The sequence below is a fragment of the Pinus tabuliformis genome, chromosome J, assembly GCF_031772625.1.
Source record: "Pinus tabuliformis cultivar Carrire ecotype Pingquan chromosome J, CPIR1, whole genome shotgun sequence".
NCBI lineage: Eukaryota > Viridiplantae > Streptophyta > Pinopsida > Pinales > Pinaceae > Pinus > Pinus tabuliformis.
In genome coordinates this window covers 353,716,369-353,730,165 of record NC_142295.1, presented here as the reverse complement: position 1 = coordinate 353,730,165, position 13,797 = coordinate 353,716,369, and the positions used below count along the sequence as shown (strand labels likewise).

The window sequence follows — 13,797 nt, the reverse complement described above, 5'->3', positions numbered from 1 at the left end:
CATCATCATATAGTGTGGATCTATACATTAGTCATGAAAACTCCACGCAGCCTGGATGGATGGAACTAGATTCAAGGTCTTTGTCACTACCACTCTATGGTATAAGTCTAACCATGTGAATGAATGTGTCAAAGTTGAACATGGCAAACACCGTCTAATTACCAATCAATAATGAGGATCGTTAATAGATATGAGTGGAACCACCAATAATGTCAATGGCCCTTAAGGTACACTAGCACAATATATGAAGTGTGAATGAATGATCTGAAGTTGAACACACATAGAATCTTTCGATCGAAGGCCAATGATGTGAACTTGTCATCGAAAGTGAGAGACCTACCATTGAGGTATGCAAGTTCTAATGCACTAAAGGGAGTTTCTAAGAAAACTTCCTAGATAATGTGTTTAAGTCAATAGGAAGTGATCCATCACATGAGAGCCTTGATGCATCCCGCAACCATGACATGAAATAGGTATTAAGATTTTGAATAGGAGAAACAACGTAATTCAGGATTGACTAAGGGATCGTCGACACGAAAGAGGGCTATAAATACTGCAAAAGGTTTTAACTGAGATTGAACTTCTCTTAAACATATTAGTGACGCTATATGGAGTTGGCAACGTTGATTGAATATGGGATCAAAAACCAATATGAATACTTTCAAGGAGGTGTGATCAATAGATAGGTACGTGGATTTTCCAACCCAATCAGGCACAAAAGTGAAGGAGTGTCATGTTCAAGAGTGACTTACTGCAAAAAACTAACTTTGTACACTATTTTCCCTATTTTCCCCGCCATTTTTGGAAGTACTTCTTTATTTTTACACAAGCTTGAGGAGGATAACATATGATTGTAGTATAAGCTTATCCTTCAGATAACTCCTCCGAAGTATTTTTAACGAACCCTGGGAAGGATTGGTTCTGGTCTCATCATGATTGACAAGTCGTACACTGTTTAGATAGTTTGATCCAAGTCACATGCAATTCTGCTAACATCACAAAAGTAAAAGATATTGGTTAATTTTGGTAGATAAGAGAATCTGTATCACAGTAGGTTACAAGAAAGCTTATGGTAACCAGTTGGAGGTTATTGTTAAGAAACAATAAGGTTTTCCAACAATTTTAAGGCTTTAACCATATGAAGGAAACGGTGAGTTTGATGACTCCCTTCACATAACCTACACAGAAACCTAAATTTACCCTTTTTCCCATGAACTTTATAATAACTAGTTGAAGGACCAACAGTAATTTGATGAGAATATTTAGACCACACTTCTAATACTCTAGGAATACCAAGATAATTGATAAGAAGGTGGTCACCCTTACAAAGTTTGCAAGGGTATTTGGGCTTGCAATGTATGTTGGAGGGTTCCTCAACATTATCAATAGTCACAATAATTGTTGGTTGGTTGGCTCCTTTCTTATCTTCCTTCTTCTTCTTCCTTTTCTGCTTCTTCTTAGCCTCCTTGTTACTAGAATTAATACTTTCACCAAGCGAAGAAGAAGAAAGGGAAGAAGACATGATGGGAAAAGAAGGTAAAGGATCAACATGAGGTTGGTGTTGTTGAGGTGAAGTATCTAGTTGAGGTGAAGCAACTTGGGTATTTTGGACCAATGAGGTTGAAAACAACCATACTAGTAAACCTATCGCAAATCCAGGAAGACAAAACATAGCCATGTAAGGAGGACCAACATTTCGAAACTAAGGAAAAGGATTAGGATCCCTGTTAAAAAGGGTTCTTTGATTGGAAAATTTTGGAACTGTCGCCATTAGATTCAACCCAAGGTCTACTAGATAGTGAATTTTAATTAAGACTTTTAACAAGATAAATTAATCAAATTCACAATTTACACCTAAGGTCTCACTAAAAATTAAAAACAAACAATATAACACATGCTAACAAATCTAAGGAGTCAAAACCATGCAAACAACCTTTTCACAGAGAAGTCACTAGTTGGAGATGAAACCCAATGTCACTAAGATCAATGTGAAAAGTAGTTATAAATAGAGCAGGTGGAACTAATTACACTGACAACCTACTTGATGGTCATGACTTGGTGCAAGTAACTTCACATATACCATATCGTGTGAAGTAACATCCAATAAGGCCCATGTGAGTCTAGTTAATGCCTATTCCAGGTACCACATGGACTGCCCCCTCACCGTCACCCTAGCTAAAAGCCCTAAGATTATGGTCACTAAAGTTACCACTTACAACAACTTGACCAGGGGGACGGTCAAAAATCAAACGTACAAGCAAGGGTAGGAAACCCCAAGGCTCGTAATCCCCTCAGTAGTTTCCTCCCAAGTGATCCCCAAGTGTCTTTCAACATTGTTTGTAATATGGGCAAATCATGCTACCATAACCAATGAATAAGGGTCAAATACTTCACTAGGTTCGATATGACCTCCCTTGTTAGAGGAGGTTCCCATAGCCAAACTATAATACATGGATTTACTCCCTACCGCAAGATATTAATGTTTGTTTGCAACTTTGGAAAGTTAACTTGCACTCCTATTACAAAGCTGTACAATATGATCTAATGTAGGTGTAATAAGCCTTAAAAAAAAAAAAAAAAAAAAAAACTAACTTATTTTATTAGCATTGTTTTTAGGTTGGTTTTAATCCAAAGGGTGATGAAGATGAAACTAATGATATTTTGATGACGCAAATGCTAATGCAACAAATATGATCATCCAAACTCTTTCATTCAATGAATATTAACTAGAGTAAGGAGAAAGAGGTTTCAAGCAAAGAAACAAGTCTAAAATTGAAAGCAAGAAACATGGACCATTTTATCTTAATGTGAATCAAAGAAAATGCAGAATACGAGATTCTTTTTAAAAATGCAACTTATTTTCCTTAAAGCTAAAAAATGCTTCACCAATGAACTCAATACAAATTTTTTCATTCTTTTTCGAAAGCAGATATTCAATGGAAACGAATAAGAACTTTTCCAAAAAACACTCCAACAAATAGATCTTTGACAAAGCAATTCCAATGCAGAAGAAGACTAAAAGTACTTCAACCAACAAGTGGAAACTAATTACATCAAAGGAATGTAAATGGAAACTTTTCACAAACAAAAAGATTTTCCACGACAAGGCAAACAAACAAACAAGCTCAAATTAATCTATCTTTTTGTGAAAATAATCTAAAATTCTCTACCATAGACACAATGAATATTTTGATTAGATCACTTAAGAAGACAAATTCATACAACCAATTTCCAGAAGTAAGATACTATCTTTTGATATATCATCGAAACTAATCAATTCCAACAGCCTAAATATGTAAAGATAAACAATTTACACAAAAAGACAATTAAACACAACAATTCAAGGTAAGGTTGAATTTTTCTTGAAGAACACTGATTCAATACATTGTTGCGAGCAAACAATTTTAGACCAATAAGAAAAAAGACCAAAATATTTTCAATTTTCTAAGGTTGTCACAGGTAGATTATTCACACTAGTGTGGTGTAACAATTTTAACACAAACAAGATGCAGCAAGTGTGGCTCTATTCTCAAAAGCAATTATCAATTTTTGAACTATTCTCAAAAGCCAAATGCGACAACTGTGAATTATCGTAGTTTTTGTCAAAATAAAAGTGTGACAACTATATATTGTTGCACAGTTTTCGAAATCAAAGTGCGACAACTGTGAATACGCAAAGAAAAAAATTAAAAAATGGTCAAAAGGTCCAAAAAATAGGTTTTAAGAATCAAAATATAGTCTCGAGAGTTAATGGAAGGCAACAAAAGGCAAAGAAATCCACTTAAGAACTAAACGTTCCCAAGTGGACTTGCCAATTTTGTTTGGCGGATAAATCTCGTCCTGCGCATAGGACATATCTCCCTTTATAAATCAAAACTAGAACAAACAAGACAATGCATACTATCTTTCTCTAGTAAAGTTTGAACAATACTTACTTGTTTAACAAAATAGGTCTTCACTTAAATCCTATTCCTGCTTGATTTCCTGCTCCACTTCAATCTCCAAAGACTAGAACTAGTAACAATAGAGACATACAAAAGGATCAAAGCATAATGTCATAAGCCTCCACTCAAAGATCCCCAATCCTTCCTTTGTAGACAAGCCTTCAACCACAATTGGACAACATAAGGGCATAAACCAAGTGCTTCAAAATCTACCCCCTTTCCCTTTAATTTGCGTTGAATTTATAGGAGAGGAGAGGAGGTTGGAGATTGATTTTCCATGGGATGAGATCCACAAAATTAGGGAATAGGTTCCATAATGAGTGGGATTGGATCCATCAATCCTGGGATGAGGCCTATATAGGTAGGGGCTTGAGTCCATGTTATTGGGATAAGATTCCTCAATAAGGCTTCTAGAATTTACTTTTTATTTTTACCCATGTAGAAAGGGTGTCACACCTTTTAATGCAGAAAAATGCGACAATGCTCATAGTTTGAAATGATTCAACATGTGTTATCGCAGTTTGTTAATGAGAAACTTGCGACAATGACTGAAATTGGGGTTTTTTCATAAGTAATCCGTGATTCTTATAATTCTCATAATGCTTTTTCTTCTAACTTTGAAGGGGATTATAAAAAAACGGTTCATTGGATAGTGAGAGATCTAGATTTGTAGTCATTTTCCTAATGGTGAGAAAATGACTTGTAACACATAGACACTTCTATTCTGAATCTCTCAACATCAGGTTACCCCTGAGCTGGGGTTATGACTCAACTAGGGCAATGGTTACCTAAGCTAACTAGGTCTACCACTCAACACAATGATAACGAGGCTAAGGCGCCAAAATCTAGCAATAATTCCAAAGTAAAACCTCTCATTCCTCATCCGCCTGAATAATAGAAGAAAGTGTATTCCCTTCTCTGCTTCACAGTAACTCAAGCTATACCACTCCCCTTCTAGGGCTCTAGCATAGGTTATCTAGGAAATCTAAGAGCTTTGTGGGTCTAAGATCTTAAGATCGTATGATGGGGTCTTTAGGAACATTCAAGTCTCACACAATTGAAACATATTCCCAATGATTCTCCCCCTAGGGAATTAACCTTCCCCATGGAAACCCATAGATAATTGTCCATCCAAATCCACTTAAGGTTCACAGGGTAACAAGGTTACAATGGCTCCTCAGCTCACACTTAGCATACAAATCAAAGTCGTCAATCATAATGGTAAGAATGAAATGTTAATTGAAGATATTTCCATTTAGATCTTAGCTTGAATATCCATTTATTCCTCTTTTATAAGTGACACATAAAGAACTACTACCCCCGACCAATTGCAAACCCATCCCATCAGCTACGATATTGGGATAAATGCATATGATAATAATGACTTAGAACTACGGAATATAATATTATATTCCTTGGCTTAAGGCCCCTTAACTGAGGCATGTTCCTTACTCTCTTAGCCTCCTTTCCCTCTCATTCCTAACCTCCCATACTCTCTTGTCTAGATAATATTTAACAATGTTGTAATTTTTTAGTATATGAGTGTGATTACAATTTACAATGTTGAGCTTGCTAGTCTTTTAGCATATAGGATTTATGGCCCAATATCACACAAGCACTCCAAACCAAATACATAAGCACTCCAACCCAAAAACTGCACTCGCTAACTAGCCTATAAAACATAAGGACATGTGCAACCTAGGAGTATTACATTCCTCTCCCCCTTATTTATGCATTGTATATGTATGTATAATTAAATCCTAAAAAAGCTACAAATACTCCTCCTGCATGGAATCCTTGTGCTCGTACATAGCATCTTCAAAACCATGGTTGGTTCATTGGACCTTCCTATCCAATATGTGCACTAGTTGGACTTGGAAGTTTCCCACATGCTCCACTCGGATCACTTGTCATATTGATTATGTGGTTAGAGACTGGCATGGATCAATTATACGATCATATCATTGCCAACCTTATTCCCCATGCATAAGAACAACACATTAAATACACATAACAGTAACCAATAATCTGTAGCATATCACCATAGGGTGTGTTACCCAATTGCAACAATAATACAAAGTTTAATGATTCATAAACTATCCTGGATATTCCAATCGATAGTTCATCACAACAGATTTGATAAAGAAAATCTAATGAACTCTAAAATATATACTGTGAGGGCTGATTTTTCCTTGGATTTTGGAATGACTAATTTATTGTTTACTACGTATGTATGCAAAATATAAATATGTAGGAACTAGAGAACGAATAGAACAATCACTCACAAAACCACAACAAAACAAGATATGACATGAGAAACCCTTTTGGGAGAAAACCCAACTAGAAGGTGAGGCTACTCTACTCTCCCTTTCTAGACTAGAAATGGATGCAAGTATAAGGGATTCAAACTTGTGGCATGTGGTTGCTACATAACATAAATACTCTCTGTGATCCGGATTTAAACAGGAACGCAACAAATTACAGAGATAACCATATACACAAAGATGCAGCGGAAATAATACTTCATTTCATTAATAGGAAATACTGAAATATGCTTACAATCAGAAATGGAAAGAAACTAGCTAGGGCGATGGTAGCTTATCTCTGAGAAGAGATGTGATGGCTACATGCCTCTGAACTGTGTTACAATGAGGCTCGAAGGCCTATTTATTGTTGAGAAACAATTGAAAACCCTTAACATTCCAAAACCTAACCCTAGGAGATGAAACGCCAAACTGTGGGCCCCGTTTGGGGGTAAGTTGGTAAATCAACTTCCCGGGGTCGTAACTTTGGCATATGATCTCCGTTTGACGCGTACAATAGCTCATTAGAAAGATCTATCCGAGCACTATCATTGTTGGAACGGGCAACACCAGTCCATTCCATGGACTCGTGTTGCCCCCAGATTCCCCAAAAAACGTCGTTTAGGGCCTCAAAACGGCTCCGGAAGTTCAGGACCCGAAAAACTGCTAAAAATAGTAAGTTGTGCTACAATTAAGGAAACTGAAAATGCTGAGAAAGACAATGGTGGGGGTCCAGGTGGACTTGGCAGGTGGCCACCAATATCCACCTAGATCATTCCTCCCCCCTTAGGAAGCAATGGTCCCCATTGCGTTGAGCTCCTCCATGAGATGAGGAAACTTCTGCTGAACTTGTTCCCTGGTGAGCCACTTGCCCTGCTGAAGGAGTTGGCCTGCTTTGACAACTCGATACAGTTGGATATTCTGTTGGTGAGTGTTCTTGATCTGTGTGTCCATGATCCGATCAGTTGCAGCTTGTTCCATGCAATCTGGATTTAATTCTGTGGGTTTGAGCTGTTCTGCAATGTCGGATGTGTCTAGCAATGGTGGAAAGTATGGCCGAAGGCGGTCCACTTTGAACACTGGGTGCAGGCCAAGGAATGGGGGAATGCTGAGCTCAAATGCATTGTCTCCCATAGCCTTAGTAATGGTGTAAGGACCATATCGGAGTGGTCTCAATTTCCGATAGGCTCCAGTAAGGCGTTCCTTTTGCAAATGCAACCAGACTTTGTCGCCCACCTGAAACTTGTGTGGCACCCGATGTTGATCATGTCGCTGCTTGTACTTGGCATTTGATTTCTCAAGAATGTCATGGACCTGCTGGCGAATATGTTGGATGCGCTCAATGAAGCTGGTGGCCTTATCTGTTTCGGACTGGACATGAGCTGAATTCATGTGAGTAGCTGCAAGTGGCATGGCCACATCAATGGGACATAGTGGCTGGAATCCCAAACCCACCTGAAAAGGGCTATGGCCAGTGGAGCTGTGAAGAGCTCGGTTGTAGCTGTGCTGAACATAGGGGAGGCTCTCGTCCCATGTGCGTGGATGCTTTGAATTATACATGCGCAGAATGTGCACAATCATCCTATTGACAACCTCTGTCTGGCCATCAGTTTGAGGATGGAAGGTTGTGGACTTCGTGAGTTTGGTGTCCAGCATTGACCAGAGACTGGACCAAAATGTGCTGAGAAACCGACTGTCCCGATCTGAGATGATAGACTGTGGGATCCCAAAGTGCACCCACACTCGTTCAAAGAAGAGTTTAGCAGTGGCTTCTGCTGTGATATTCTTCTTGCAGGCCATCATAATGGCCATCTTTGAGAACCTGTCGACGACCACAAAAACACAGTCATTTCCATGCTTAGTGGAAGGGAGGCCTGACATGTAATCCATGGAGATGGATTCCCAAGGTCGACTAGGGGTAGGCAACGGGGTATAGAGGCCTTGCTTCTTAATGGTCGGTTTGGCAATGGCACAGGCAGTACATGATCGGATGTACTTCCCAACATCCTGTCGAAGATTCGGCCAATAGAAATAATTTTGCAGTACTGCCACTGTTTTCTCAACCCCGAAATGCCCAGCAGCCCGACTGTAGTGTGCTTCCCAAATCATCTTGGCACGCTCGCTTGAAGGAACACAAAGGTGACCGAGGTGGCATAATAGGGCATCCTGGAGGTGAAAATCTGCAACCTGCCGACCCTCCAAGAGTGTCTGGTATGTGTGGCCGAATTCTGGGTCGCTCTTGTAGAGAAGTGGCCAATCAGAAGTCTCGTGCCCGCAAGAGTTGAGCACGGTGGTTAGCGCCATGATCGGTGGTCGACTGAGGCAATCTGCAACATTATTGGTGCTGCCCTTTTTATACTTGATATTCAAGTGAAACTGTTGCAGGTATGTAGACCACTTCTGATGGCGATCATTCTGCAATTTCCCTTGGGTCTGTATGAACTGCAGAGGTCGGTGGTCTGTGTGGGTGACCGTTTCCTTCCCCAAAATGTAATGCTTCCATTGTCGGCAGGCCTGTACAATGGAATACATCTCTTTATCATAAGTGGGGTACTTCCGGACTGTGTCTGAAAGTGTTTCACTGTGATATGCCACTGGATGTCCATGTTGAGTAAGGACTGCCCCAATAGCATAGTCAGAGGCATCTGTCTCGACCTCAAATGGTTGTTGTAAATCTGGTAACGCGAGCACTGGTGCCGTGCAGAGGCGATACTTCAACTCCCTGAATGCCTTCTGTTGAGATTCAGACCAAAAGAATTTTGCTTTCGCCCCGCCCTTGGTGACTTGACTCAAGGGCCAAGAAATATGAGAAAACCCCAACACAAACCTGCGGTAGAAGTTGGCAAGACCTAGAAAGCTGCGGAGCTCTGTTAGAGTGGTTGGAGAGGGCCAATCCCGAATGACTTGGACCTTGGCTGGATCGACATGCACCCCCTGTTCATCAATGATGTATCCCAGATACTGAACCTCGGTCATGCCAAAAGTGCATTTCTCCAAATTGGCACATAGCTTGTGTTGCCGCAGTGTTTGGAGAACCTGTCGGATGTGGCGGAGGTGCTCTTCCCAACTCTGGCTGAAGATCAGAATGTCATCCAAGTATACTACTACAAAGGAGTTGGTGAATGGCCGCAAGATGTCATCCATTAGCCTCATAAAGGTTGCAGGAGCATTCGTCAATCCGAAAGGCATGACCAACCATTCGAAGAGGCCCTCCTTGGATTTGAAGGCAGTCTTCCACACATCTGAGGGTTCGATTGGTACCTGGTGATATCCTGACTTCAGATCGATCTTGCTGAAATATTTCGCCCCCTTTAGTTGGTCTAGGAGGTCATCAATCCGCGGGATCGGGTACCTATTACGGACAGTGATCTTGTTCAGCGCCCGATAGTCAATACAGAGTCTCCACGTCCCATCCTTCTTCTGTACCAACACTATCGGGCTCCCACAGGGCGAAGAACTCGGACGGATGTGACCTTTCTGCAGGAGCTCCTGAATCTGCCTCTTGATTTCATCGTTCTCCAGAACGGAGCGCCGATAAATTGGTCCATTGGGTAGCGGCGCACCTGGGGTCAGATCGATGGAGTGCTTGACCTGACAGTGCAGAGGAACCCCTGCCGGGGAGGTGAAGATGTCTTCGTACTCCTCCACAATCTTGTCCATCTGCAGCTGTCGTGCAGAGGGACCCCGTTTGGAGGCCGCGGGCACTGTCTTCTTCTTCCCTTGAGGGCGTATCATCAGGAAAACAAATTTCCTGGTTTTGGAAATGATCTTACTGCATTGTTTTGCAGTAATCAAAGAGATGGCGGCAGGTGGTGCTACCTCTGGTATCCTGAACAACTTATTTCCCAATGTGATAATAACAGCACGGGGCCTTGATTCATACACAGCATGTCACTTCCACAAGTATGGTTGTCCTAGTAATACATCACAAACTTCAAGGGGAGCAATGTCACACAATACCTCATCCGTGAAGGGCTTGATGTTGTACGGAAGGCGACACTGCTGGCTCACGCGAAGATCTCGTCCTTGGTGAAGCCACCCAATGGTGTATGGTTGTGGATGTGCTGTGGTCGGTAAGCCCAACCGCTTCACGACCTCTGCCGAAATGAGGTTCTTTTGACTCCCGCTATCAACAATGAACTGTATCGGGGAGCCCTTTACCCACATCTGGGAGTGAAAGAGACGCTCCTCCTCCTCTGGATCTTCGGGTTCATTTGTCTGGATCTTTGCGGTAGCAACAGTGGCGCTGGGGTCCGCATCAATGATCTGCTTCCCTTTTTCATACCCCTTATCGGGTTCTGACTCAGAGTCGGAACATGCATCTGATTCTGAAACCTTTAGCTCAGCCACCAGTGACTGCTTGGCCCGACACTCACTTGTGTTGTGAGTGGAGCTCTTATGGAACTCGCACCATTTTCCAGTGTCCTTTCTCGGCTTCGCGGCGCTGTTCTTTGCTTGCAGCTTCGGCTGGTTGTCTTGGGCTGTCCCGCCTTGGCTTTGTCCTTTGTTCTGTGGCTTAGGGGCACCTTTCCCCTGCTTTGGATTCGCAGATCCAAAGTCTCGCTTCTTTTGTTTAAACTTCTGCTCGACCTTGACGGCATACCGGTATGCTGCGCCGAGTGAGGGGATGTTTAGGAACTGTATTTCTTCCTGAATGTACTTGTGCAGGCAGCCACGGTATTTGAGTATCAAATGTTGCTCCGAATCTCTGATACCCAACTTTGTGCGAAGGGTATGGAAAAGATTGGTGAACTCTGACACGTCTTGGTCCCTTCCCTGCCGCAGCGTGGTCCACTTTATGTATTCATCCTCATAGCTCCCGACATGGTAGTACTGCTCCTTGATGGCATCCCGGAACGAATCCCAGGTGGGTGCGGCTGAAAATAGTGAGCCAGTACTTTCATCCTTCTGCTCGCAGTAGGTTTCCCACCAGTCCTTGACGTGGGGGGTTGCTTTGAGAAGAGCAAAAACAATCTTTTCCCGACTCGAAAATTCATGAACAGAAAAATAACCCTCTAGCAGATTTAACCATTTATCTACGGCATCGGCGTCTATCTGACCCTCGAATATGGGGATTTCAAAATTAACTTGTACCTTAAAGGGTGTGGCGTTTCCAGAGGAGCTGCTGGAAGCCGATGCGCCGCTTCTGGGTAGCCGCTGAAGTATCTGCGCAAAGCTGTCCATCATCGCGTTCCGTTGTCGCTCGAGCGCTTCTTCGAGCAAGATTTTGATGGGATCTCCTGCCCCCTCGTCTTTCTTCTCGTCCGTCATGGGAGGTCATCGGGATTTGCGAGGCTGGTCTTGCAAAGGTTCAACCAGTTCGAGCCCTAACTCCTTGTATCACGACCTTGTTGGGGACATGCAAAAGAAAAACAGAGAAAAAGCAGACCGCTCTGATACCACTGATCCGGATTTAAACAGGAACGCAACAAATTACAGAGATAACCATATACACAAAGATGCAGCGGAAATAATACTTCATTTCATTAATAGGAAATACTGAAATATGCTTACAATCAGAAATGGAAAGAAACTAGCTAGGGCGATGGTAGCTTATCTCTGAGAAGAGATGTGATGGCTACATGCCTCTGAACTGTGTTACAATGAGGCTCGAAGGCCTATTTATTGTTGAGAAACAATTGAAAACCCTTAACATTCCAAAACCTAACCCTAGGAGATGAAACGCCAAACTGTGGGCCCCGTTTGGGGGTAAGTTGGTACATCAACTTCCCGGGGTCGTAACTTTGGCATATGATCTCCGTTTGACGTGTACAATAGCTCATTAGAAAGATCTATCCGAGCACTATCATTGTTGGAACGGGCAACACCAGTCCATTCCATGGACTCGTGTTGCCCCCAGATTCCCCAAAAAACGTCGTTTAGGGCTTCAAAACGGCTCCGGAAGTTCAGGACCCGAAAAACTGCTAAAAATAGTAAGTTGTGCTACAATTAAGGAAACTGAAAATGCTGAGAAAGACAATGGTGGGGGTCCAGGTGGACTTGGCAGGTGGCCACCAATATCCAGCAGCACATTACGAATTTGCTTTCCCCCTCAACTCCATTCTTTTTCAATACACTGTATGATCCATACAGAGAGGGCGCAGATTTTGTTCGTGGGTACCCCTTCAGCCTTCGCCATGGAACACCCACTGCAGTTTCTCATGGCCTCTGGATGAATATCCCTGACTATGACGCCCCCACTCAGCTGGTCAAGCCTTTGGAGCGCAACCACAGGTATGTTGATGCAGTTTTGACAATTCCAAAGGGTACTCTTTTCCCCATGTGTGGCATGAATTTGGCCTTCAATCGGGACTTGATTGGGCCTGCAATGTATTTTGGCTTGATGGGTGATGGGCAGCCAATTGGTCGCTATGATGATATGTGGGCAGGATGGTGTGTCAAGGTTATCTGTGATCACTTGGGATTGGGAGTGAAGACAGGGCTGCCATATATTTGGCACAGCAAGGCCAGTAACCCCTTTGTTAACTTGAAGAAAGAGTACAAGGGAATATTCTGGCAAGAAGACATCATTCCCTTTTTCCAATCTGCCACACTTCCAAAGGAATGTATCACTGTCCAACAATGCTACATTGAGTTGTCAAAGCAAGTAAGGGACAAACTTGGGGCAATAGATCCATATTTCCAGAAGCTGGCAGATGCCATGGTCACTTGGATTGAGGCAGGTGGCTCCTCAGCTCACACTTAGCATACAAATCAAAGTCGTCAATCATAATGGTAAGAATGAAATGTTAATTGAAGATATTTCCATTTAGATCTTAGCTTGAATATCCATTTATTCCTCTTTTATAAGTGACACATAAAGAACTACTACCCCCGACCAATTGCAAACCCATCCCATCAGCTGCGATATTGGGATAAATGCATATGATAATAATGACTTAGAACTACGGAATATAATATTATATTCCTTGGCTTAAGGCCCCTTAACTGAGGCATGTTCCTTACTCTCTTAGCCTCCTTTCCCTCTCATTCCTAACCTCCCATACTCTCTTGTCTAGATAATATTTAACAATGTTGTAATTTTTTAGTATATGAGTGTGATTACAATTTACAATGTTGAGCTTGCTAGCCTTTTAGCATATAGGATTTATGGCCCAATATCACACAAGCACTCCAAACCAAATACATAAGCACTCCAACCCAAAAACTGCACTCGCTAACTAGCCTATAAAACATAAGGACATGTGCAACCTAGGAGTATTACATTCCTCTCCCCCTTATTTATGCATTGTATATGTATGTATAATTAAATCCTAAAAAAGCTACAAATACTCCTCCTGCATGGAATCCTTGTGCTCGTACATAGCATCTTCAAAACCATGGTTGGTTCATTGGACCTTCCTATCCAATATGTGCACTAGTTGGACTTGGAAGTTTCCCACATGCTCCACTCGGATCACTTGTCATATTGATTATGTGGTTAGAGACTGGCATGGATCAATTATACGATCATATCATTGCCAACCTTATTCCCCATGCATAAGAACAACACATTAAATACACATAACAGTAACCAATAATCTGTAGCA

The 13,797-nt window shown here is 41.9% G+C and overlaps 1 pseudogene; it reads left to right on the top strand.

The window, feature by feature from the left end:
- LOC149227220 (UDP-arabinopyranose mutase 1 pseudogene) overlaps window positions 1-12,953 on the top strand; it is an 80,956-nt pseudogene extending 68,003 nt beyond the window's left edge.
- The last annotated feature ends 844 nt before the right edge of the window (window positions 12,954-13,797 follow it).